Source organism: Bos mutus, chromosome 2 (genome assembly GCF_027580195.1).
Source record: "Bos mutus isolate GX-2022 chromosome 2, NWIPB_WYAK_1.1, whole genome shotgun sequence".
Taxonomy (NCBI): Eukaryota; Metazoa; Chordata; class Mammalia; order Artiodactyla; family Bovidae; genus Bos; species Bos mutus.
The window spans coordinates 98,500,944-98,528,510 of NC_091618.1; the positions used below are offsets into that span (position 1 = coordinate 98,500,944).

The following is a 27,567-nucleotide window of genomic DNA, read 5'->3' on the forward strand; positions in this document are numbered from 1 at the left end:
CTATCACTACAAAGATCTCTTCTGTTGTCCTTTTAAGCCCTCCTCTCCCTTGCACCAGGGCTTCCCTGATGGCTCAGATGGTAAAGAATCTGCCTTCAATGCAGGAGATGCAGGTTCAATCCCTGGGTCAGGAAGATTCTTGGAGAGGGAATGGCTACCCATTCTAGTACTCTTGCCTGGAGAATTCCATGGACGGAGGAGCCTGCCTGGCTACAGTCCATGGGGTCACAAAGAGCTGGACACAACTGAGTGACTAACACTTTCACTTTTCTCCCTTGTACCAATGTTGACTCCTGGCAACTAATAATCTCTTTCATTTCATAATTTTATCATTTCAAGCATTTTATATAAATGGATCATACAGTATGTAACCTTTTAGAATTAGCTTTTTTTTATTCAGCATAATCCCCTGGAGATTCATCCAAGTTGTGTGCAATAGTTTATTCCATTTAACTGCTGTGTTAGTATTCCAGGGCATGGAGAGACCAGTTTGATGATCTATCTCTGCAGGATGTCTGGGCTGTTTCTACGCTTTGTTATTGCAAATAAAACTTCTATGAACATTTGTGTATAGGTTTTCATGTGAAATGCAAGTCTTCATTTCTCTGGGATAAATATCCAGGAGTGCAATTTCTGGGTCATGTGGCAGTTACATACTTAGTTTTTATTTTTTTAATTAAAAAATTTTTTATGTATGTACGTATTTGTTTCTTTGTTTTTGGCTGCCCTGGGTCTTTGTTGCTGCATGCAGGCTTTCTCTCATTGTAGCGAGAGGGGCTCTCTTCATTGAGGCGCACAGGCTTCTCATTCTGGAGGCTTCTCTTGTTGCGGAGCACAGGCCTGGAGTTCACTAGCTGCAGTAATTGTGGTGCATGGTCTTAATTACTCTGTGGCATGTGGGATCTCCCTCAACCAGGGATCAGACCCGTATCCCCTGCATCGGCAAGCCAATTCTTAACCACGGGAACACGAGGGAACGTTTCCCAGAGTGGCTGTATCATTTTATGTTTCCACCAGTGATGTATGAGTGATCCAGTTTCTCTGCATGTCACCTGATTTTGGGACGCTAAATATAGCTTCCCAGATAAATATTAGGACAGTTTTTTTTTTTTTTTTTTTAAATTTTCGGTACTAACTCTTTGTCAACAAGATTTAGGCCTCTAGCATTCTGGTTGGCTCCTGGGGGTAGGGTGAGGGCATGGAGAATTAGAAAGAGGATGAAGAGCCTAAGAGGACATCATCTACTTTTAACCCCCACTGATCGCTGTCTTATTTTGGGCTTCTGATGTCTTGTTTTAACCTGTTTCTATTGTAATTGTATCAGTAATCTCTTTCCCTTCAGGTGGTCTTTTCAAAGGCACAGAAAATCTTGAAGACTGAGAGGAACTAGATTAACTGTAAAAGCTAGAAGAGCTTTGAATTCACTGAAAGATAACAGGGCTTTAGGAACAACTCACTAGGTAGTCAAATCAATCTTTACTAAGTAGCTGGTTTTTAAAGCAAATTCTCTAGGTAAGGAGTGACTCCTCTAATGAAGCCCAGAGATAATTACAGCATGCCCTATTTTCTCTTAGGCAGATATGATTCCTGTTAAAGCCATTGAAACATTTAGACATGACATACACCAAGATCTAGAGTGCAAATGTGTAGATTGAAAGATTTCTGCCCCAACTCTAAAGATTTTTAATAGACTGTTTTAGACAGAACTTCTAATTATTTTTTAAAATTATTTATTTATTTATTTATTTTTTAATCTATTTATGTATGGCTGTGCTGGGTCTTCATTGCTACACATAGATTTTCTCTAATCATCATGAGCTGGGATTACTCATCGTGATGTGCGAGCTTCTCATTGTGGCGGCTTCCCTTGTTGTGGGGTGCGGGCTCTAGATTGCACGGGCTTCAGTAGTTGTGGTGCGCAGAGCTTCGTTGCCCCAAGGCATGTGGGATCTTCCGGGACCAGGGATCGAACCCGTGGCTGCTGCACTGGCAGGCAGATTCTTAACCACTGGACCATCACGGGAGTCCTAGAACTTCTATTTATTGTATTAAATCCCAAGACTAGTTTAAAAAAAACAGTTTTTTAAATGGGGGAATTCTGCTATATGCACATTTGGCTTGGAAGTTGCCTCTGTCTATTCTGCATTGTCCTTTAGTGGAGAAACCACTCTCTGTTCTAGGAAATCAATTATCATCATCATCAATGGTATCCATATTCCCCATCCTTCTGGATTAGATTGTTTGATCATCAAAGGGGAAATAGCAAACTGATTTTTAAACAAAACCAAACGTTCAGTTTGGGCTAGACTCTCCATATTTATGCCTCCTGCTCCCTGCCCTTTGAACCAAATGTTGTGGTAGGTGCTGGTCTATGATTTATATTTCTTCAAGTAAATATGCAACTGCAAAGGAGTTTGACTAGTGCCTGGTATTACAAAAAAATGTTTATATGGGTTCAAGCTCATAATCTCCTTAGTGCATCAGTACTGTTTCACAGAATTGACAGGATGATTATTAGTCATTAATAATGTAAATAAGATGGTAGTGGCACTGGCAAAGAATCTCAGCAAGAATTCTTTAAAAGGAAACATTTCGTTGTAATCAATATGCTGTGTAATTAAGGGTTTCCATGTTGATTTGCATAAAGTGAGGTCCACCTGTATTGTAAACATACTACAATTTTTCCTCCTTAACATTAACACACAAGAAAAACATAAATGGCTCCTGTAAAAATATAACAGTAAGTGTCTCCTGACTGCTACTGTTTGAGACAAGAACTGCCAATTTAGCCCCAGATGAGCCTCTGAGAGTTTGATTTGTGTTATTATCTACTACTAAATCATCGTTCAGGCTCTCTCCTTCTCACATTTGGCAAACGTGGGCCCTCTGGGCTGCTCTGATCAAGTTTCTAGGTTGTTATTCCAATCAAAGTGGACCCAGGTAATGGGGAGGAAAAACATAGCTTATTGTTTATTAAATAAAAATTAACAATTGTAAAACATTTTCTAATTTATTAAATGCTTTTCACCTTATTTCATTTAATCTTCTCAACAAAACTGGGAAGCAGAAATTCCAGGCTATCTTCCTTATTTCAAAGATGAGGGATCGGAGGTTCAAAAAAACTAAGTGAATTGCCGGGAATCACAAACAATAACTGCCAAAGTCAGAACTCTAGAGTCTAAATATTATTCCTGTAATGTCCAGACTTTTTGTGCAACTTACTCAGAAGAAGGAAGGCACCCCTCCCATGGTGGGGAACATTAAAATGCATGTGTTACACTGAAACTTAGCAACACATTTCTCCTTTCTTTTTAAGCCATCTTAACCAGACTTAACATTTATTGGAGGGATTATTACCTGATTGCATTACCTCATTCTTCCTGAACATAGGAAATGTCTATTTCTCCTGACAGACCATTTCACCATCACAAGATAGGGCTAAATCTATATTTAAAATGTTCGTCAGATGGCATGCCATCTTAGCAGATTCTCCCAGGATTTTAGTTACTCCTATACTGTCATAAGGAAATGTGAGTCCCTGAATCTACCTTCCTACTTTCTTCCCTCAGTGGATTCCTTATCAGTTTAAATAATTCACTGCCTGGCCCCTATTGGATGAGTTTCTACAATACTGGCAGGCCATGTGCTTGATCTGCAGAGGGGTTCATATGTCACTTTAGATGACTCTTTCAACTGCCTGAATAACTCTGTACAAATATGGCTTCTGATATCCCTGGATGGATGTCTGCCATTATCCCACATCTGACCATGTGTTGGTATATGTACATGACCATGGATTATTACACATGTGCTAAGGGTATGTAATTTCTTTGTTTTTCCCAATTGATTTCTAACTATAACCCAATTTATTTCATCACTTCCCAGGTTTTTTTTTTTTTTGCCCCCAGGTTTAAAAATTTTGTTTCCTCTCCACAGAGTTAAAAGGGAAAGGAAGAATGAATGAATCAAAGGAGAATGAATTCTGTAAACATTAAAAAAATATTCCAAAGTAGGCAAAAAATGTTTGTGGGCTCAATTATTTTGAGTCTGGATTGCCTACCTTACCTTTTTTTTAAAGTCCTGTCTCACTTTTTGCATTTAATTACTATACTGTTTTAAACATTTCACTTCTCACTATGTCTTTTATACTACCCTTATCATAATAAACACTGGCTATGATCCTAACTTAGGCTTGCTTTAAAATAGATGTACTTAAGAATCTGAGCAAGGGAAAAAACCATGCTAACACTCACAAGGCACATTCTTTTCTCACGCCTTCCTCAGCCTATTGCCCAGGGCAGTAAATTGCAGGGTAAAATAACCGGTTTATTATTTGCTGTTTTCTTTCACTCTGTTGAGAAAAGCTACATTGCTGGCAAACTGACAGAAAATTTAAAAATAGAATCCAGTGTATTGTATGCATGCTTGGTGCAAATGCTCAATGTATAATATTCATGTGAGCTATATTTTAAAAAATTTTTTTGTACTGGAATCTACAAAAATGTAATGAGTGAGTTTTTTAAACTGGGTAGGGTAAGCAGAAAGACCATAAGAAAAGCAGGCAATGATTTTTGCCTTCCCTTCCTCCTAAAAACACAAATAAGTCCTCACCTAACAACTAACCAAAAGCATTTTTATTTTTTTGAGGGAAAAGCAGAGTTTTAAAAAGCATTGATTTTTTTGAATCTGTGTTCCACTAATACCAGCGTTATTTAGCTGCTTAGAAAATGCTCAAAATTTTTTCTTACAGTCTAGCTCTTAATGAATCTTCCTTTTTTCTCACCCATGAATTTTCATTACTCTGTGCTTTTGGCCTTGTCTTCTATAAAATGTACCATTTTCACTCACAGTTTAAGACAGGTTTTGATGTTCTTAGTATGACATACTGTATGTAATGTTAGCTGTTTAAAGCTGGAGATCAGATTGTGCATAATAACATATGTAGTTTGGATTATATAAACACTACAGGAAGAACGGGAGACAGGGCCCTTCTGTGTACAAATTTCAGATTGCTAGCTGTATGCCTGTTTAGAATGTTAAACACTCCTAACTAGGCAGTGATGAAGTTATTTCTTTAATGACTGTGACTTCTGAAGCTATAAAGACAAAAAATTTACAGCTAAAAATAAAGATGCTGCTGCTAATTAATATATTTACGTTATGTGATCTTCTGCTTGCTACTTAGGGAGTTTTGAGGAGGAGGGAAAATGAATTTTGTTGTCTTCAAAGCTCAATCCAACTGAGCAATTTCTTAAAAAACTTGGAGAACATAGCTTAGAAGAGCCAGAGACAGAAGAGCCAATGCAAATTGTACATTTCACCCATTATAAAGAAGTTGGAGTCAGGGAACTCTTCTAGTCTATTTCCCTAGGATTGTTTCTTTTGTATCCTAACATTTCAGATTAGTTAGACTAGCCTGTGTGTGGATATTTTTTTTCTTTCTATTGTGTCATTCGTTTATTATTAACGTTGTTGTCCTGCTTTTTCATCTGTTGTTGAAAGACTGGTAACTTTCATGCATTTCAAGAGAAATTAAAACGTATTACCATATTTTTCAGCAATGGGACATTTCAGAGTGAAGAAATAAGTCACAGTTCTTCTGGTTTAGTAAGTTTACATTTTATTTTAAATATTCATATCCTGCTTTATTTCAGGAAAACTTCAAGGTCGCTGGTATGTTTACTGCTCAAGTATCAACATAGTAATAATCAGAACTTTGAAACTGTGGGTGAAAAATTCAGCAAATTTCAGTCATCTTTTACTTATGTAAGGAGATTGTGTGGCATCTTACTTCCTGTCCCTTTTCACAGGAACTTTAAACATGGACGCTTCTCTCCCGGGGTATCTTTATATTGGGAAGCTCTGCGTGAGGTTGAAGTTTTTATGGGGGAACTTGTTTAAAAGACAGTTGTCTTTAAAGGCGTATTTGGCTCAGCAAGGTTAGGGGTTGCCAATAAATCCATTTATAGCAACTTCTGTATTCCCTGCTCTAAGACACATGATTGGGGTGACCCGTGTATGATTCCCGCAGGCCATGCAAGGCAGCGACGGTCCTAAGTAGATCGCTCTTAGACCAAGGCTGGTCTAACGGGCTTCGGGTGTGGAGTGGGTTGCGCCCTGCGGGCTGAATTGCCTGCCTGGGAACCCAGGGTTCCCGAATCCATAAGCCCTACCCCAGCTTTCACTCTACTGTGGAATGACAAAACATTTTGGGAACTCGGGAACTTAATTTACTGCTGCTGACGGAAACAATAATAGCATCTTTGTGTATTTCCTGCCTCCATACCTCCCTCCTCCCACGATACAAGCATGACGTTAGCACTCCATGTGTGTGTGCACAAAACACAGGGCCACCCGTGTGTGTGTGTGTGTGTGTGTGTGTGCGTGCGTGCAGACAACACAGGGCCAGCCCGGAGCGGTGGGAGGAGGCTGCGGGGACACGGCCCCGGGGACGTCCGAGGCAATCACCGGTCCCTGAACCTCCCTAATTCGAGTTCGGGAAAGAAAAAAACACAGCAGGCGAGATGCCCTTTACACCTCCCATCTGCTTTAGCTCATTCTTGCCCTAGAAAGTGAGTGTGTGTAGTTAAGTGAGGCAGAGAAAATTTAAGAAAGCCACACAAGTCACCCTAAAGGATCCACCAAAACTTCAGCTTGCTTAATTGCTCCCAGATGTCCTCCTCGGCTGTTTTCAACAAGCAGCAAGGAGGGAAGGCCAGGCCACTTCACTGATTTTTAGAGGTTGAAGAAAAAAAATGCAATCACACATTTTGATCCAATCCTGGAAGGGCCCAAACGCAGCCGCAGGGACTAGGCCCCCTGAGCGAAGCTAGAGTCCCTGCAGAAAGTTCGCGCGCCGCGTCCCACTGGTTCCGGGAGCAGCCGCAGCCCGGGGCGGGAAGGGACGCGGGAGGCGCGGCCCGGGCGGGCGCGCGAGAGGAAGGTGCCTTCGGGAACACGCCCAAGGGCGGGGATTCGCGCTGCCAATGAGGCCCCGGTGTGCGAGGCGGGGGGACGGGCCGGAGCGCAGCCTTAGCAGTGGCTGCTGCAGGAGCAGCGGCCGCCTTGGGAGCCGGAGGAGAGGCAGCTGCGGAGCGCTGAGCTGGCCGCGCCCCGAGGCCCGGCCCTGGGGGTGGGTAACAGCGCCGAGGAGCTGGAAACTTTCCCGGCAGGTAACTCCCGCCGCCCTGGCGCCGCCGCCGGCCTCCGCGAGTCCCGAGCCGCGCCAGCTGCTGCGGTGCAGAGGGGAGCAGGGGTCTGGGGAGAGGAGAGGGCGATGGGGAGAGTGGAAAGGCATGTGGGAAAGTTTCTGGAGCTTCCCTGCCCCCCTTCGTTGGGCACACCCGGGAGCTTTCCGGAGATAGGCACGGACATGTTGTGCGCTCCGGGCCTTGGTCCTGGCGGCTCCGGAGGGTCGGTGCCTTCCCTTCGCCTGCCCTCCTCGCCGGACCAATCTGGCCCCGGGCAGAGCTGAGGTTCGGGGGCACCGGGATCTTGTGGCCGCACACTTGAGTTTCGGGACCACCCCCGCCTGGCGCGCCTCCGCGCTCCCCTTTCCGCCTCCTCTGTAGCTTTCGGGCTTGGCAAGGGCCTGGGCTGCGCCTGGTACCTGGGGCGGGGGAGGCGGGAGAGAGGCGCGCCTGGCACGGCGGGGTCCAGAGTACCCCCGAAGTGTAGATGAGCGCGGGTCGCGAAGTTGGCGGGTTGAACTTAAGCCTCTGGGGGAGTGTAGTGCCCCACTCTGGGTCGAAAGTATTGTTCGCTTCCGAGAACACTGCGATGAGTATATCCACGTTCTTTTGGGGGTGGGGTGAGGGGAGTGAGCAAGGATTAGACATTGAGGGAGAGTTCGAGATCAGGATTGTGTTCTTGGAGAATGAAGGTGCTCAGTTCTTTTGGGGGACTTATGTCAGGGCGCACGTTCTTTCTGGGAGACTTTGGGGTGCGGGCGCGCTGCTTTGGGGGTGTGAGGGGCTCCCGGCTTTGGCGCGGCAGCTTTCCGGAACGGCTGGCAAGGAAGGAAGCCCCAAGGCATTATGCGCCGTGTTTGCAGACAGAAACGTCTCTGAACCGGCGTTTTCAAAACTTAGTTTACTTATTGTGTAAGGCTCCGGGAGGAAATGCGGCGGTGGTCAGGTAGAATCCCGGCGCCGCGGCCAGGGTTTCAGAGGACAACGGGCTCGGCGACGGTCTTCCTCCCAGCCCCCTCCGGCCCACTTCTGACAGCCCCAGATCCCCGTTCCTCGAAGGATGGGACTCGTCTAGGTAGCTCTGTTCCCGGCAGTGGAGTCGGCTCCTGGAGGTTAGGAGGGTACCTTCATCTTGAACTTGACCCCAGGAGCATCGCCGTCTGGGCGAGATACAAGGAAAAAGGAAGCTGAATCTTCCCGGGGGATGGGCCTCGAACTCTGGCAAGGAAAGGAAGAGCTTGGTTTAGAATCTTTGAGGAATGGGCTTAGGACTGCTGAGGTCATTAACTCCAAATGCCAGGCCATCAGACTGTAGAAGTTAATGTGTTTGGAGGGGGTGGGAATGGGAGAAGAAAGGAGACACCTGGTTAGTTGGTGCGGAGTTGGTATTTCTCTGTAGTGGAAATGAAGGGAGTCTGCCTCTCTGCTTTCGCCAGAGCCGCTACTCACTCACTCTCTTTTTTCCTTTCCTGGGTCTTTTTTCCCTTCCCTTATTCCTGCCAGCTTGGCACTCCTGGGGAGAGGCTGGGGGAGGAGAGAAGAAAGCAGTTGGGAACCTTCCCTGGCCAACTTGGAGGTATTTAAGATCTGCTACTAGGAAGATTCCAGGATTTTAACAGCTGCTTCTTGATTGCTGGGAATGAAAGAATTTATGAGCCACTGAGAGCTGTTCATTATAGTGGTAGTCTGAATGTTTTACTCATCTAAGCTACTTAAAGACCTCACAAGGGACCTTCCCTAGGGATGCCAGTTTCTGCAAAATTCGTGTCAGCCAGAATGCTTGGTGGGTGTCAGTGAGAACTCATTGTAAGTATATCTTGGCGGTATTAAGATGAAAAGTATGTGGGAGTAAAGGAAATATGGTATCTGACATCCTCAGGACTTCCTCCTAGGGTTGCTCCTGTTACCTGCCAAGTGAATTCGGTCCAGGCTTCCGGATTGTTGTGATTTGACAATAAGAGGTGGGAAATAGTGTCATCGATTTTAGTGGAGGCAGGAAAGTCCAGAAATAAATTTAAGGTCACTTTTCATGACCCTGTCTTTCAGCTGTGAGTCTGCAAAGTTAAGTTTTGCTGGGATGTGGAAGCCATGGTTTTCCTGCTTTTTTGGTTTAGCCACCAGAATGTCTAAATTATCATAATTTATGTCCAGTGTGGAACTAAAACATAACTGATTCATAGTCAGCCTTTTTCTACTTCCCATAACAGCCTGTAGAAAAGAACATTTTGTCTCTTTAACCACACACAATTTATTTGGTGCCATAGTGGGTTTTTGATATTGGGTGATTGAGGGCACAAATTTAAAGACAGTGGAATTTTCTCGATTAAACTGTTCATTTTTAGGCAACATCCCCTTCTGAGTTGCTGATTAATTCTTTATCTCCCAGGAACATTAAAATCAGTATCCCTGGGCTGGTAGAATTGTAATCCATATTATAATGATGCCTGCCGGCATAGCTGGACGTTTGTGTTATGTCGATATTTCCATCAGGCGTTTCTAACCCAGTTGTAAAGGTTTCTGTCTGGGTTGGGTTGCAAGTAGGCTGAGGGTCTCATAGTCAGAGAGATGGCTTTGTTTTTTACCTTTCTGATGAAAAGTTTAACTTGTTACAGGAATAAAGTTTACACAAACAAAATAAAGCAGAAGAAATATATGTATTGCTGGGGAGGGATTTGTATTAGTTCGCAGGATAGCTTTGTTTTGAACCATCTTTTAAAATGCATATTTCAATAGAGGAAAAACTAGAACCTCTTCCTAACCCCCTACCAGTTTACAGATGTTGTCAGTATACTAGGTTCTTTAGCCTTTCTGGGCCTTAGTTTTCTCATTATCATTCCTAAAATGAGATTATCTTTCAACTATAAAGTTCTGTGACTGTCCAATAGTTGGAGAAATGTAGGTATTCTGGAGCTAGTTCTGTAATATTAAAGTAGTACTTTGGTGTTTATAAAGTGCTTTACTTACATATTATTTTCTTAAACCCTTAGTTAAGTAAACTGAGGCTGGGCAAATTAGATCAGTTTGCTTAATATCATCTGTAAACAGTGGAGGTGAGCTTGAACCTAGGTCTTTTGATTCTTTATATTCCAACCCCCATATCTCTATTTATGAAGTCACAAGTGAATTGGCTACAACTTGGCAGACAGACTTAAGTTACTATGTGGCATTTTCTCATAATATTTCATTTATGAGTTACTTGGGTTTCAGAACCCCAGGGTTAACATCTATGTTTTGATGTCAGAGATTAAAAACAGTTCAGTAATAATGGTAATAGAACATTCTCCCCAAGAGAGTTTCAGAAATTCATATACCTTAAATTAATCATTTGTTTATTTCCAACTTATTTTTTTATTAAGTAGACTTCAGGATCTGGTGTGATTTATAATCCCCATTTGTAACCCAGACAGCATTCTTAAGGAAATCACTTCTCAAATCTGTGCATCTTTTTTAAAATAAGTAATAAATATATCATTTGCTTTTCATCTTGGTATCTCTCAGCTGAATTACAAAGCCTGGATAAATGTCCCATTTTTGGTGAAATTGTTCTTGGGCTCTTTCTACTGCTGTCTGGATTAGTCTGATTTTGCACCACTTGCTGTGCAAAAAAGAAAAAAAATTCTTCTGTTATGCTATTGGTTTAATGGTAAAGAAGTGGTAGGCTGCAAGTGACCCATTTTCACGGACTCTAAATGTTTATACTGTGCCCTGCTTGCCTATTTAAGAGTACTGAGTGCAACTTGACACTCATTTGGAAGCTGGTATGGATTTTCTTTAAAGGGTTCTAAAATAAATTATGTGCTATTATAGACTTTTATGTCTGAGCAACTTGTCCTTCTTCAGCTTCTTAAACTTATACTCAGAAGACCATCTTTTCAAAATAACTAAGCAATTAATGAGTACCCGTTGTTGTTCAGTTGCTAAGTTGTGCCCCCACTCTTTGCAGCCCCGTGGACTGCAGCACGCCATGCTTCCCTGTCCTTCACTATCTTCTGAAGTTTGCTCAAACTCATGTCCCTTGAGTCAGTGATACTGTGTAACCATCTCATCCCCCTTCTCCTCCTGCCTTCAGTCTTTCCCAGAATCAGGGTCTTTTCTAATGAGTCACATCTTCACATCAGGTGGCCAAAGTATTGGAGCTTCAGCATCAGTCCTTCCAGTGAATATTCAGAGTTGATTTTCTTTAGGATTGACTGGTTTGATCTCCTTGAAGTCCAAGGGACTCTCAAGAGTCTTCTCTAGTATCACAACTCTAAAGCATCAATTCTTTGGTGTTCAGCCTTCCTTATGGTCCAGTGGCCATTCTGACTGGTGTGAGGTGATTGTAGTTTTGATTTGCGTTTCTCTAATAATGAGTGATGTTGAACATCTTTTCAGGTGTTTATTAGCTATCTGTATATGTTCTTTGGATAAGTGTTTGTTAGGTCTTCTGCCTACTTTTTGATTGGGTTGCTTGTTTTTCTGGTATTGAGCTGCATGAGCTGCTTGTATATTTTGGAGATTAATCTGTTTCATTTGCTGTTATTTTCTCCCACTCTGAGGGACCTTTTCCCTGGTGCCTCAGACAATAAAGAATCTGCCTGCAATGCAGGTGATCAGGGTTTGATCCCTGGTTTGGGGATCCCTGCCATTGAGAAGAGAATGGCAACCCACTCCAGTATTTTTGCCTGGGAAATCCCATGGACAGAAGAGCCTGGTGGGCTATAGACCATGGGGTCGCAAAGACACTACTGAGTGACTAACACTTTCACATCCATACATGACTACTGGAAAAACCATAGCTTTGACTGTATGGGCCTTTGGCTGACTGTAAAAAGGCTGCCATTTCCAGGTATGTGTGTAGAGAGAGAGAGTTATGAAGCAGTAATAAAGTTGGGAGAAGAGTTACCAGTGTGCTAGAAGGGGACAAGAGCAGCAAAGCAGAAGAATGGCTTCTGGTTTTTATTATAGGGGAATAGATTTTGAAGGATAGGAGAGGATTTAGATAAAGAAGGCTCTCGAGAAACATCTTGTACAGCATAGAACAGGTTCTGGTTTGGGTTGGGTTTCCATGTTACTGATGGAAGTAACCCTCCTAGGATAGATGTCCTCTTTAGGGGTTCCCAAAGGTGTGTGTGATCAAGGAGAATATTCTGGAAAGAAGAGTCGCATAGGTAGAAATGTCAAGGACAAGAAAAGCATTGCAAAGGGATGGCATAGTCCCTGGATTTTAGTCCCCACAGATTTCACCACAACCATGAGGGAATTTATTAGTAGAAATCTTCCAGTCACAACTATATGTAGATGTGAACCCAAGATGTTCAGCTGTATAGCCCAGAGCCACGGTGACTCACCACCCTCCCTTGCATACCCAGAAGAGACTTAATACCTCTGTGAGTTGGGGTTGGATTTGGGGAAGTCTCTAAGCAACACTTGGATGTGATCTTCTCATGCATATATACTCATGCGAAAGTAGGATTGTATATTACACGAACTTTTAAAGAAATTCGAAAAAGATTTGACATACAAAGGTACATATAATGTATTTGCACAGAGTACAGTGTATGCTTATGTGATATGCTCCCTCTGCTCCACCCCTGTTATTCAATACATTCTTTAGCACAGCTTTAATGGCTGTTTTGTAAATTCATTACATACATTATTATAATTTGTTTAACCAACCCATTTTGACATTTAGGTGTTTGGAAAGAAATCTCTTAGGCTATCAGAGCCCTTTGTCTCAGGATGTGATTTACTCATCATTAAATCATAGGACCCAATAAAAAATAAAGTAAAAAAAAAAGTCAGAGAGTCCAGCACATAGGGATACCTGGCTGCTGGTAGCTTCAGAACCTCACATCATCGAGAAACTGACTCTGAGGAAGTTGGGGGGGCAGTGGGAAGGGATGGACTTGTACGCATTGCTATATTTAAAATGGATAACCAGCAAGGACCTACTGTAGAGTACAGGGAACTCTGCTCAATGTTTTGTGACACCCTGAATGGGAAGGGAGTTTGGGAGAGAGTGGATTCATATGTATGTATGGCTGAGTCACTTTGCTGTCTACCTGAAACTATCACAGCATTATTAATCAGCTATACTCCCAATATAAAATAAAAATATAAAAAAACCCCAAAAAACAAAACTGAATCTTTGTTCTCAGTTCCAATTTGGGAAAACCCTGGAGAGAGCTCAGATTGGCTTGATGCCAGCCAACAGAGAGTTACAGTTGGCAAGTCTCCTTAGGTCCACAAGATGGGACTGTGGGGAGACAAAGTATCCCACACAGAAGGGGGTTATTTTTAATGGAAGAGGGAGTGAACGTGGCTCAGTCGTGTCCGACTCTGTGACCCCATGGACTGTATAGTGCATGGGATTCTCTAGGCCAGAATACTGGAATGGGTAGCCTTTTCTTTCTCAAGGACCCGACCTTGGGATTGAACCCCGGTCTCTCACATTGAGGGAGCTGGGTAAACAAAAAGGGCTTGTTGCCTAATGCAGGATAGGTTTCCAGAAGTGGTATTGCTGGTTATAACTCCATACCAATATGTGGAAGAATATGAACCTTTTTAATGCTTCTGTGATATATACACTGTAGTCTTGAGAGTAGTAGACTTTTCCACATTCTGTGGGTATCTGAATGGCTGCATGCTCAGGCACTTGGGTAATAGGGTATTGAATTACTGCAAAAAAAAAAAAAAAAAAAAAGAGAGTTGGTCATTATTCCCATGTAACCCATTATACTCCCTTCTGTCTGCCATGCTTTATTCTAAATTACTGGGGATTAGTAACATCAATTATTAATGTTTATTGAGTGCTTGTTGACTCTGAGCTAGATGACTGAATTTAAAAAATTACATGGGAATGAAACAGTGTTGTTCTTTCTTCATCCATTGTCCTACATACACAAAGCGCTGTGGCAGAGGTAGTCTCTTGCCCATACCACAGCATTCCCCTTCCTGGTCCTCCCTTCCTTCTTGTGGCTTAAACCAGCAACCCTTTATTTGCTTGGAATTCAGAAACTGGAGCTGAGTTCTGCTGGGTGGTTTTTCTGCCTGGGTCTGGGCTCACTCAGGCTCTGGTGGTTGCATGATTCATTGCAGGGGCCATTGCTGTAATAATTTACCATGTTGCTTGATAATATGACCCTGCTTTTGGTTAGTTTTCCATTGCCCATGTGTTTCAGGGTAAGTTGGGTATATTTTCTGCCCCAGGTAGTGAATCTTGATTAAGCCAAGTCAACTTTAGTAATACCATACCTGTTGCTAGTGACTGGTTAATGAGTAAGGGTGTGACCAACTATATTTCCTACTATACTGGGAGCCCAATATTGTCAGCAAAATAAAACAGGTTGAAAGTCTGAAAATCATAAAGATGTAAGGGGCCTAAGACCACGGTGACTTTTTTTTTTAGCTGCAGAATTAACCAACCCTGAAACCACTGTGACTCAGAACTTCTTATGTGGGGAATTTTTTTTTATTATTGTTTGAAGCAGTGATTCCCCAAGTAGAGTGTGCCAGACCATCCAACATGGGAAGAAATATTAGAAGTTTGTTGAGAAAAAAGCTTTACTAATATTTAACAGATGAGTTGACACTAGTTGGTATATCTGAGAGTCTTCTGTACTTAGGTTATACAAGGTCACCTGAGGGCAGAGGAGGCATTTTACAACCTGCTGGAATTGACAATGGCACTCTCATTCCTATTCTTGCCTTTGGTGAACTCTATCCATGTAGACAGATTTATGGGTTATATCATCTAGTTTTAAGTAAATTGGCTCCTACAAAATAGGCAAGTGGTTTAAAAAAGATTCTTTCAAAGAAAGTTAAATGATAATGATGTAAATCTAAAATCCATAGGAATAAGAAAATGTCTTATTTGAGATGAGGGAATGACTTTTAAATCAAATTTAATGAGTTGGCACCAACATTGTGTATAGAGGTATATTAACAAATACAAATAAACTTGGGAATACTGTTTGAATCATTCTCATCCTTTAAAGAGTTTTTAATGGATGTTTTATCACGTATGGGTTTCCCTGGTAATTGATAACTCTAGGGCTTCCTTTGTGGCTCAGCTGGTAAAGAATTCACCTGCAGTGCAGGAGACCTGGGTTCAGTCCCTGGGTTGGGAAGGTTCCCTGGAGAAGGGAAAGGCTACTTATCCACTCCAGTATTCTGGCCTGGAGAATTCCATGGACTGTGTAGTGCATAGGGTCGCAAAGAGTCAGACATGACTGAGTGACTTGAAGAAGAAGAAGAAGTGTTTTAATTTCATATAAACTATTGGGGGATATAGGTTTCCTTTTTTTTTTTTTTTTTTACTGTTAGGGCTACATGATCAAAAGGTTTTGAGACCACAGTTTAAGTCACTTGTTGTCCCTTATTTTCATGTACTTGTGTTACTTAAAGCCAAAAACACCACAGCTAATGTAAGGACAGGTAAGACCCCTGGTAGTTCCCATCTAGGTTTCAAGATTCTCTGTGATATGATTTGTAACTTTCTTTACCAGACCCAGTTGCCCTCTCTGTTTGTCTGCCACTGCGCCCCTGCTGGGTCCATTGATAACCTACATCTTTTCAATTTTGCCTCGGAGGACTTGTTCTCCCCTCCTCCTACCACTGAAATTTTCATTGTCCTTAACGGCTTAGTTCAAGTAAATAGTGCTTTCTCATTCACATTTTTCTGATTTCCCCCTTCTGCCTCTAAATGGTTCCTTCTCTTTCACCTCCCTAGCACATTGCTTGTACATTGATTATAATGTTTTTCTCTGTTTGCCTTTTTATTGAAAAGTCATTTGCCTGCTTGCTTTGTCTATGGGTCGTAGGCTTCTTGGTGGTTGGGGTCCAGCTTGCCGTAGTCATTTTACAAAATTGCTTGTTTCCCCTTCTGAGGGAAAGGGAGGCAGGCAGAGAACTCACAGCTGTTAAATCCCCTTCTGTGCTGATTACCATGGGGAGGGCGTCTTTCCTCCAGCTCCCTGCAACCTTAGGAGGTAGAAAGCGCCATATACCTGTGAGGGATCTGAGAGCAGGGAGCACACACAGTCAAGACAGGAGGATCCGGGATCCAAACCACGGTCACTTTATTTCAAAACTGCCCTCATACATGTTGCCTGCAGTTACATGTTGTCCTTCTTTCACGTGGGAACACTGGCATGAGTGAAAATGGAAAACTCCATGGGATGTTGCTACAAAAATATTCCTGGACTATCCTGGGCAGGTATGGTGCGTTCAAAGGAGAGTCTGCTCTCCTTGTGCAATAATAGGAAAGGCCTGGAGGATTTTATGTGTGTAGATCTAAATGCCTATGGACAGTTAGCTGTCTGCAAGTACCCTCAGGCAAAATCATGGGCAATAAAATAAGTCCCTACAATAGGGTCTGGCCTAAGAGTCCCAGTTGAGAGACAAGTGGTGAGGCTCTCTACTCTGCTCAGCTGAATCAAATTGTTTATGCCTATATTCTCTCTGGTGAGGATAATTGAGGGTTGATAGGTTGTCAGCTTTCAAGTTGAACCATGTTAGATATATGCTATCATGATGGAAAACAGGCGTCTCTCCAGGGTTTTGAGGGTCAGATGACGGAATGTATATGAAAGGGTTTTGAATGTTGTAAATTGCCTCCCAGATGCAAAGGAGACATCAGATTTGATTCTTTCCTTGTCGTAGTGACTTCTAACTTAGATTTCTTTGTTAGCCGTTTTTGTTCTCTTTTAAGTGAATTACCAAAGGATTTTTTTTAAGTGTTGGGGTTCTTAAATGGAATAGGATGCAGTTTTTCTAAACAAACAAGCAAACAAAGAACCAAAACCAAACTACAGATATTAGTTCACAGTTTGCTATAAAACTTTTAGCTGTGGAGTAAGTAGAGTTTGTGGTAAAGTGAATTTATCTTGGGATTTAGTTGTTCAGATACCCATAGAATCCACTTACAAGAATGGAACCACTTCTGGTGCATAAAGATGGGGGTCTTTGAGGTGAGTTCCTGGGAATCCTTAAGTACCATCAATGGTTGAAGAGGTTTGACTTGGGGTTATATTTTGTTTTGTGTTTTGTTTCTGGGAAGCCAGTAACTTATTTTGAGGAGTCATTGCAGAGGATTTAGGGAGGGACCCTTCAAAATATCTCTAGGTAGTTTTGAAAGTGAAACTCAGTGTGGTTTGAAACTTAAGAATTTGAAATCTATTCCAATGAAGATTTACAAGAAAGTGGATGTGAATAACTAAAATTTTGCAGTGGCTATTTTCATATTACAGAGTGTGACATAAATTAAAACATGTTAATTTAACAAGTAAGTTACCAGAGAAGGAACTGGTGATCCACACCAGTATTCTTGCCTGAGAAATCCCATGGGCAGAGGAGCCTGGTGGGCTACAGTCCATAGGGTTGCAAAGAGTCGGACATGACTTAGTGACTAGACCACCACTACCACCATGATAATAACTTTCAGACTCAAAAGACAGAAAAAGTGCTGGTTCCTACGTTGCGAATAGATGCAGTTGTGAATATTTGATTATTCAGGATTCTTGAAGCACGCATGTGACTTAAGAGAGCCTTACCTCAGAGTGGTGTATGTCTATAAGGCAGCACTTCCCAAGGTGGGTTCCACAGAAACTGATTCTCAGAAAGTTAATAGATAGTATGCAGGCAAACAAGGTTTCTGTTTAAGTGGGAAAATCGGGGTTAATCAAAGTAAAACAGGTATTTACAGAACTTTTGACCATCCTTATTTCTAATATTCATTCTCAATCTCCTTGAAGGGAAACAGGATTTAGTATTTCTCAAATGGATTAAATTGTAGAAACATTTGCTAAGCATCTTTTAACCAACAGACAATGTTGGATTGCTTAATTTGCTTAAATTATTTTAAAGCAAATCCAAGACAGTTTATAATTCACCTGATGAACTTTAGTATGCATTTCTAACTAAGGACTTAAGGACAAAAAATCACCACCTCTTTATCACTTTAAAGAAAATTAACTGATTTCTTACGTTATCTAATTGTTCCCCGAATGTCATCTGTCACCATTTCTCATTTTGGGAATCAGGATTCGGTTGGGGTTTATGTACTGCACTGTGGGTTGTTGCTTTTGTCCCTGTTGCTTTTTTAAATATAGAAAAAGACTATCTGGCCACCTCCTCCCTCCCTCTCCTGACCTTCAGAAGAGAGCTTGTAGGATGTACATGTCTGGACTTGTTTCCTTGTGGTGGTGTTTATCTTGTTCCTCTGTCCCCTATATTTCCTCTAAACTAGAAGTTTTCCTTTAATCTCAAGGCAAGTTTAGATTCAGGTTAAATATTTTTTGCAAGAATATGTCCTAGACTATGCTTATGATTTGAGAATAGGCAATTTAGAATTCTTAAGTTACTTTTTAAAATATTAAGTATGACTTACAGTTTGTTTGGAAATTTATGAGTATATCAGGGGAGGGATGCAAGTTTGATTTATTCCAGTTGTGGTTGAAAACACGGTGGTATTCTGAGTAGCTGGCCTGGTTAAATGGGTATACGTTTTTAGTGTATCTTAAGATTATAAACCATGTGACTCGGGTAAAATGGCTTGAGTGTGAAATGTTGCCGGTGGTGGAATTTTATTCAGAATGACAAGTTATCTGAATTATAATGGTAAAACATGGTTCTATAAAGATTTATTTCTAAACACATTAATTTAGAAATATGCATTAATTCTACCTACACTCGATAAATTTTAACAGTATTTTTCTGATAAATGCTTATGCTAATTTGAAGTATAGCCACAAATCTACATACACCCCCAGGGTGATAATTTTATATGTACATTGTCTTAGAAATTCAGACATGTAAATAAAAATTCATATTATAACTGACTTTGCTAACTTAATTTTATATTTAAGTTTTTTCCCTTGATAGCTTTCCAAGTGCTTGTTTTATGTCTGGGAAAAATTAAAGGAGCTTTGTGTGTATTAATGAAGACTAGTATGGTATATATAAAGTAGCTTTGATGGAGGGATGAAAGCTATTGTTGGCAAATCCCAGCATAGTCTTATGTTTAACCCCTTAGTGGGCAGCAATACTATTTCATATATTGCAGTTTGCCTTTTGTGAATAATGAGGTGCCTTGGATAGAGCAGTGCTTTGTAACTAAACAACACAGCTTTTTTTCTCCTCCTTAAAAAAAAAATACTAATCTGTAGGAGGATGGGGCTTTCCTGGTGGCTCAGTGGTGAAGAATCCGCCTGCAATGCAGGAGACATGGGTTTGATCCCTGGGTGGGGAAGATGCCCTGGAGTAGGAAATGACAATCCACTCCAGTATTCTTGCCTGGAAAAGCCCATGGACAGAGGAGTCTGATGGGCTACAGTCCATGGGGTTGCAGAAGAGTCAGACATGACTTAGCAACTGAAGAACAACAACAAATATATAGGAGATAGTGAAAAAAGCATGATCTTTGAAGCTAGAGGAATCATAGGTGGTTTACTGGATTGCTGTCTCTTTGTAAAATGGGATAGTAATTCCTGTATCGTAGGGTTCATGCCAAGACTAAAGGTGAGAACCTATACAAAATAATTAGCACTGTGCTTGGCTAATAGATATGCAGATGACACCAGCCTTATGGCAGAAAGTGAAGAGGAACTAAAAAACCTCTTGATGAAAGTGATAGAGGAGAGTGAAAAACTTGGCTTAAAGCTCAACATTCAGAAAATGAAGATCATGGCATCCGGTCCCATCACTTCATGGGAAATAGATGGGGAAACAATGGAAACAGTGACAGACTTTATTTTTTTGGGCTCCAAAATCACTGCAGATGGAGATTGCAGCAATGAAATTAAAAGACACTTACTCCTTGGAAGGAAAGTTATGACCAACCTAGATAGCATATTCAAAAGCAGAGACATTACTTTGCCAACAAAGGTCTGTCTAGTCAAGGCTATGGTTTTTCCAGTGGTCAAGTATGGATGTGAGAGTTGGACTGTGAAGAAAGCTGAGCGCCGAAGAATTGATGCTTTTGAACTGTGGTGTTGGAGAAGACTCTTGAGAGTCCCTTGGACTGCAAGGAGATCCAACCAGTCCATTCTAAAGGAGATCGGTCCTGGGTGTTCTTTGGAAGGAATAATGCTAAAGCTGAAACTCCAGTACTTTGGCCACCTCATGCAAAGAGTTGACTCATTGGAAAAGACTCTGATGCTGGGAGCAGGAGGAGAAGGGGATGACAGAGGATGAGTTGGCTGGATGGCATCACCGACTCGATGGACGTGAGTTTGACCTCCGGGAGTTGGTGATGGACGGGGAGGCCTGGCGTGCTGCGATTCATGGGGTCGCAAAGAGTTGGATGTGACCGAGTGACTGAATTTGCCTAATAGGTGCCCAAAACAGTTCCTTTTCTTCCTTCTTCTCTTAACCCTATTTTTAAATTCAACTTCTGGAGCAGTAAATGAATGAAAATTTTCATTTGTTCTGAGTGTTTTAGAAATTGCTAATTTTAAAATGCTTGTTATAGAAGTCCAGATAAGAATTTGATTTCTTTTTTTAATTTTTATTTTTAATTGGAGGATAATTGCTTTACCCTATTGCCTTAGTTTCTGCCATACATCAACACGGACTAGCCATAGGTATACAAGAACTTGATTTCAAGATAACTTTTACGTGTGGTTTGTCAGTCACTTATATTAAAACAACTAGACAGATGTCTATATGAAATGTTTTGAACAAACAGGTGAGACATTTTTAGATGGTAATATATAAAGGAGAAGGAACCAGAGAATAAAATGGATATTCTATTATTGCCATGAGGTTATTGCTAACAAACCGCCTGGTTTTAATGAAAGTCAGTATATTAAAAAGTCCATTTATTTACTAAGTCTGTGAGACCGTGAGCTACTTCAAAGACTTTCAGTTGAGTTTTGGTGGAGTGCGGTTTACAATAATAAACTTTATTTTATTTAGATGGTGTAAGTCTGCAGTGCCACTCTCCAGTCATAGGTGTGTGTTTATGAACAGGATTGTTGCTAACCAAGAGTTCAGGCTTCCTGCAGAGGAGAGGCATCAATGCTACTCCAATGGGCCCCGGATCCTCCTCAGTGGGGAGGACTCTCTGTACTGGCTTGTGCCCTATTAATGACTCACGGAAAGGGAGAATTAATATATCCATGGTGCTAGTGATAAAGAGCCCGCCTGCCAATGCAGGAGACTTAAGAGAAGCAGGTTTGATCCCTGGGTTGGGAAGATCCCTTGGAAGAGGGCATGGCAACCCACTGCAGTTTTCTTGCCTGGAAAATCCCATGGACAGAGAAGCCTGGTGGGCTACACAGTCCATGGGGTTGCAAAGAGTCAGACACGAATGAGCGACTTAGCATGCATGCACACATGTTTTGAACAGCAGAAGTCCAGGAACAGTTTGGAGGCTACTTAAGTAGGCATATATTGGTGAAGAAAGACATGTTTTCTTTTACCCAGCTGTTTGTAAGTCCTGGGGCATTTGGCTTTGCTACTGGCTTGTGCAAAGAAAGGTCTTAGGAAGATGGAGTCTCTGGCTGCTCCCTGCCCAGGTAATACGGTACCTGTTTCCTGTGAATGACCTAGATTCCTTAAGGGTGCTCAAGTCCAGCTGCACTGGAGTATTTTTACACTTTTTTTTTTTTTCTACCATGAAGTCACAGTTTGTTTATCCCTTCCTTTCTGTAATGTTCTGTTTAAGCAAGAAGGACTCTTTAGACTATCCTGCTTAGCAGCAGCAGCAGCTTTTCCTACCAAAGTCAAGCCAGGAGGACTCAAAAGGGCATGATTTCCCCCTCCCATCATGGAAAGAGTGAAGAGACACCATTTCTAGAGGGCTAGTGATTGAGTTCTAAGCTGATGGGATTTATAGACATTTGACCCTGACATGGCTTCTTTTTTTGCTTTCTTAACAGCAGTCTTAGCTGGCTCAACTGAATATAATATCCTTAAAGAGTTCTAGAAGTAAAAAGTTACCATGAAGGTGCTAACTGTTTGACAAATTAGAAACTTTCCACTTGTCAAAGGTGGAAGCCTTGCATTAATTTCCCCAAGAGTATTTATTGAGGGCTGTCATTGTGCCTTTCTGAGTTTGAGGCCCAGCTCTGTGTCTCAGTCTGAGGAGATAAGTCTTGCAGAGTACAAGTGTGTGCAGCAGGAGAGAAGAGGAAGAAGGAAGGAAGGAGGAGGGGGAGGCAGGAGAGGTGGGGCTGGTAGCTGGCGTGGGGGTGGGGCTTCAGAGAGGAGATGGAAGATACCTAGCACTTGGCCAGGTGGGAGAGAGGGTGAGGGGCTTTCTCTGACAAGAGCACGCTCAGCAGAGGCTGGGAGGCATGAAAATGCAAGTCGTGTTTGGGGTGCTGTTACTAGAACAGATGGTGCCTGGCATTTGGGTGCAGTGGCAGGGAGGGGGAGAGCCAGATTGCAAAAGGCCTTGCTTGCCAGGCTAAGAAGTATGGACTTGATCCTGTAAAGCAAGTGATAGCTGTCAAAGGTTTTAAAGCAGGGAGATGATGTAATCAGAGCCGCACGTTGGAGGAAAGCTTTGGCGGCTGTGATGTGGAGGGGAGGCTGACGTGGGGACAGATGGATGGCAGGGTTCGCTGCGATGAGGCTTTTGAAGTAGGTCAGGTGAGAGCTGATGTTTGAGGCCTGAGTTAGTGGGAGGAAGAGAATGAAAGTCAGTTGAACTCCTTTTATCGTGGATTTAGGGTGCATTAGCTCCTATCACGTTCGCAGAAACTTTGCAGAGTGCTGTTGTTCTTATCCTCGTTTTGCAGAGAAGGAAATGGGCTCAGCCAAGCTTTGAACGCAAGTTGCCAGTCCTGTGTTACCAGGCTTTTATTTTTATTTATTTATGTAATTGTTTGTTTATTTTTGGCTGTGCTGGGTCTTCGCTGCCGCTCCGGCTTTTCTCTCGTTGTGGCGAGGGAGGGTTACTCTCTAGTTGCAGTGCATGGGCTTCTTGTTGCAGTGGCTTCATTGCGGAGCACATGGTCTAGGGTGTGTGGGATCAGTAGTTTGTGGCAAATAGGCTGAGTAGTTGCAGCTCCCGGGTTCTAGAGTGCAAGCTCAATAGTTGTGGTGCATGGGCTTAGTTGCTCCGGGGCATGTGGGATCTTCCTGGACCAGAGATCAAACCCTCATCTCCTGCATTGGCAGTCAGATTCTTTACCACTGAGCCACTTGGGAAGACCTCAACAGGCTTTCAGAACAGAGGGATGAAAACACCAAAAAGTGTGTATGGGAAGATGAGTTTTGCAGTGGAGTAGATGCTGCTTCCAGAAAGGAAAAGGGATACATGGCAGCAGACTGAAGGCAGAGAGCAAGGCTGCTTCCAGGCTGGGCAGCAAGCGAGGGATGGTGAGTGTTAATCAGGAAACGAAAACTCTCGGGACAGGAAGGGCAGTTCGAGGCCCCTTTGGGATACGCAGCTGGGAATGCTCGGTGGGCAGGAGGAAATAGGGTTTCTCAAGCGGCATCCCCACTTCCCTGTGGAAACTCCTTCATGTCCTCTGGATGGGCTTGGAGTAGAACTTCCATAGGAGGGGATGGATAACAGCCCTTGCTCCTGTAGCCTGTAGTTCCAAGCAGAATTGTGGTGCATGCAGGAATCACCTGGGCTCTTACTCTGCTTGCACATTTCCAGGCCTGCCTGAAGGTGGTGTTTCAGTTGGTATGGAGTGGGGTTTGGCAGCTGTGCTTCTATCAGAATCTTGGGGTGAGTGAGGAACGGTGCATCCAGATCCTGCTTTTGAGGGTGTTTGACTCTGAATGGCCTAACCTGGCCTTTCATTTTACTTCTGTTATGGAGCTTTTGAGAGCTCCTTGAACAACATGGCTTTGATCTCTGGTGAAAAGGAACACCTAGGAGAATTGCTTGTTTTTTTTTTTTTTTTTTAGAACTTACTATGTACATTCATATTTAGTTCTGCCAAGGATGCTTTTTAATTATTTGGATTCACACACAAAAGTAGCAAGCCCTCAAAATTAGGTTTTTTTTTTTTTTTTTTTTTGGCCTTTTAAACGGACCTTTGGCAAGAAGTTTCTAGTGAAATTAGATTCTGACTATTTTTCTTGTTTATGAAAAAGAGGTTGGAGGAGGGAACCTAGGATGTGGAGAGTGAGGAATAATATCATAGGGCTCTTGGTTTGCCTGGGAGTGGCCTAGGTTGTCACAGATGAAAAAGTCGCCCAGTGGGGATCTGATGTACAGCTTGGTGACTACCATTAATGATGCTGTATTATAGACTTGATCATTAACAATGCTGTATTATAGATTTGATCATTAATGATGCTGTATTATAGATCTCAAAGTTGTTGAGAAAGTTGGTCTTAAAATGTTATCACCACAGAGACACAAGTGGTAATATTGTAAGTGATGGAGGTATGAACCAACCTTACAGTGGTAGTTGTTTTGCACTGTGTATCTGTGTCAAATCACCATGTCATACGCCTTAAACTTACACATATGTCAACAACATCTCAGTAAATCCCAGGAAAAAAGACACCGAAAAGGACTCAACTCTTTCAAGTCTAGGTTTTAAGCCCAGTCAGCCTACTGGTTATTACACCATTTGCTTTGTTATTAGTCTTGAACCCAGCCTAGATTCTTCTCCCGTTCCTCTCTGTCAGTTGGGTCTTTTTTCTTCTATTGAGATAGAATTGACATGTAACATTAGTTTCAGGCTTGTAATGTAACGATCCAGCCTTTGTAGATACTGTGAAATGACCACCACAGTAAGTCTCCTTAACATCCATCACCACACATGGCTACAATTTTTTCCCCTTGAAATGAGAACTTCTAAGCTCTATTCTCTTGGTAACTTTAAAGTATACAATACAGTATCATTGGGATTTCCCTGTTGATCCAGTGGTGAAGACTCTGTGCTTCTAATTTAGGGGATGTGGGTGTGATTCCTGGTTGGGGAACTAAGATCCACATGCCTCGAGGCATGACCAAACCAGAACAAAAAATAAGCCCCCACCCAGCTGGTAGAGAATCCGCCTGCAGTGTGGGAGACCTGGGTTTAATCCCTGGGTGGACGATCCCCTGAAGAAGGGAAGGCCACCCACTCCAGTATTTTGGCCTGGAGAATTCCATGGACTGTATAGCGACTTTTACCAAACAGTACAGTATCATTAACTAGTCACCATGATGTACATGACATACCCAGGAACTCTTATTTCATAACTAGAAGTTTTACCTTTTGACCTCCTTCACCCACTTCACCCTCCACCCCTGCCACCCCACCCCAGCCAGGTCTTTTGTTGGTACAGGAGACTTTGAAGCCAGTTCAGGTCACAGCTTAGCCCCTCGGCATCACTGTGACCCTGGGAGGTTTACCCAGCCTTCTTGAGCTGGTTTTCTGTGACTTTGGAATGCTGGTGCTTTTGAAGGCTGTTTTGGGAGTTGAGTGACATAACACTGCACCTAAACCCAGCCACACTCCCTGGTCACGGCAGGGAGGGCGGGGCCTGGAGCCGCGCTTCACTCTGCACACCTCCAGTGCCTCCTCACTGCACTGGGCGGGTGTTCAGGGCTCACCGCTCAGTGCCTGTCTTCACAGCCCTTATCCCATTTTTTCCTCCAGAATTGGGAGGCTTTCTTGTCTCCGTGGCCCGTAATAGGGGAGAAAGGGTTTTTCGGGTTTTGTTTTCAGCCTGTGTATCTTTTCTGTTGGTATCCTGTTACTCTTGGGCTAGGTTTTGCTTCTTTGTCTCCTCCAGTGAACAGGTATGGGTTCATTGACTGCTGCTGATTGGTTCACAGTTCTTCTGTGTGGGAGGGAGGAGCCGCCTTGTCTGGTTTTCCCACCTTTGCTAAATGCCATTTACTACTTCCTGTGTTAATTATGGGGCTTCCCAGCTGCCTTTCCTTGGTCTCCATCCTGTGGAGGGAACGGGAGGGGTCCGCCTGCCCTGTGGTTCGTTAGTTCAGTCACTGGAGACAGGCCAGTGAGCCCTCACTTGGTGCCAGCTCTGTGCTAAGTGCTTCTTAAATTACCTACTTGCATTCTCTTTAAGCCCCTAAAAGGAAGTAGGTATTATTCCTAGGCCCAGTTTGTGGATGAGTTGGGGGGGTGCCTGTGCCCAGCCCTGGGTCTCAGAGAAGGTCCACAGACCCGGGTACCAACTTCTGCAGTGCTGCCCTTCTGTCCCACCTCTCGCCCTTGGTGGGCGTAGTTATCCGCCAGAGCAGAAGCAGTGAAATTTAAAATCCTTTAGGAGTGCAGGTGCAAATGTCAGTTTCAGTGAGTGGCCTGGGTACTGTAGAAGGTGCAGAGTTAGGGGGCTGGGAGGGAAACTTGGGACGAAACTAGCTGTGCGTTATCACAGGGGGGGCAAGGAGTTAGTGGGGTTGCAAAGAGTCGGACACTACTGAGCGACACACACACACACACACACAACCCCCGCCCCCACCTTCTTACCTCTGCTTGTTCTCATTTTGAATGGCTCCTGAAAGACTCTGCCTTCCAGTGTGCTAATTAAGTGCATATTTGTGGATGCTATAGACAAGATTTACTTCTCATAACCTTTTTGTTCTTTCCCATTTTAGTCCTACATTACAGATTGCTTTTGGCTGACTTTTTTTGGGGAGGAGGACTACAGTGCCCTTAGGTTATCCACAGTGTTAATGAACACATCTTACCTTTCAGGACTCTTTGTTTCACCTCCTCACTTAACTCCCAGCATCCAGATATGTAGAAGAAAAGCATAATGGAGAGATCAAAGATTTGGAGTAAAGTAGACTTGGTTTCAAATTTCAGCTCTTCTTTATACCCTTGGACAGGTTTCTTAACATCAGGGCCCTCAGTTTCTTCATCTGTAATATGGGAATCATTGTACCCGGGGAGAAATACTGTTTGTCCAGCACTTCTTCCTAGGGCTTTGCACCTAAGAGGTGTTCAGAAGTTTCATTATTCATTTCAAGCTTGATTCAATGGATATTAAATATAGTTAGTGTACTAGACTTTGTACTGAATTTTGGCAGTTACAAAGATTATTTAGAGATGGTTTCTGTCCTGGGGAGCTTAAATTCTGGTGGTCAGGGCTGACGCATACACATTCATCATGAGGAGGTGAGGAGGTGCCAAGACCCAAGCTGTGGCAGGAACCACGAACAAAGCGTTTCCTGTGCCCTCAGGGCTGGGAGATCTTTCCTTCCTGAAGGAGGTTATGCCCAAACCCCGTGTTAAAGCACTGAGTGAGAATTAACCAAAGAAAGGAAGGTGGGATGGGTGGCTGCCTATTAGCAGCACGAGCTATGGATGGACGGTCAATCTGGGAGAAGTGTGTGCAGCCTGGTTTCAGCTGGAAGCTGAAACAGGGAAAGGAACCCTGAATCCTGGTATCTATGAAGGTGTTGGTAGGCCTGGAATGCTGGCTGAAGAGCTTAGAAGATGTAATATTTTCTAGGATGGAGGAT

General features: G+C 42.8%; 1 protein-coding gene across 10 annotated transcripts in view; it reads left to right on the forward strand.

The window, feature by feature from the left end:
- The first annotated feature begins 7,013 nt into the window (after window positions 1–7,013).
- TANC1 (tetratricopeptide repeat, ankyrin repeat and coiled-coil containing 1) overlaps window positions 7,014–27,567 on the forward strand; it is a 254,310-nt gene continuing 233,756 nt past the window's right edge. For 8 of the 10 annotated variants that reach the window (XM_070357358.1, XM_070357364.1, XM_070357367.1 and 5 more), the window contains exon 1: window positions 7,014–7,172. The gene's annotated coding sequence lies outside the window, so the exon portion shown is untranslated. The remainder of the gene's footprint in view (window positions 7,173–27,567) is intronic. The other 2 variants (XM_070357362.1, XM_070357361.1) reach the window with 2 other exon arrangements.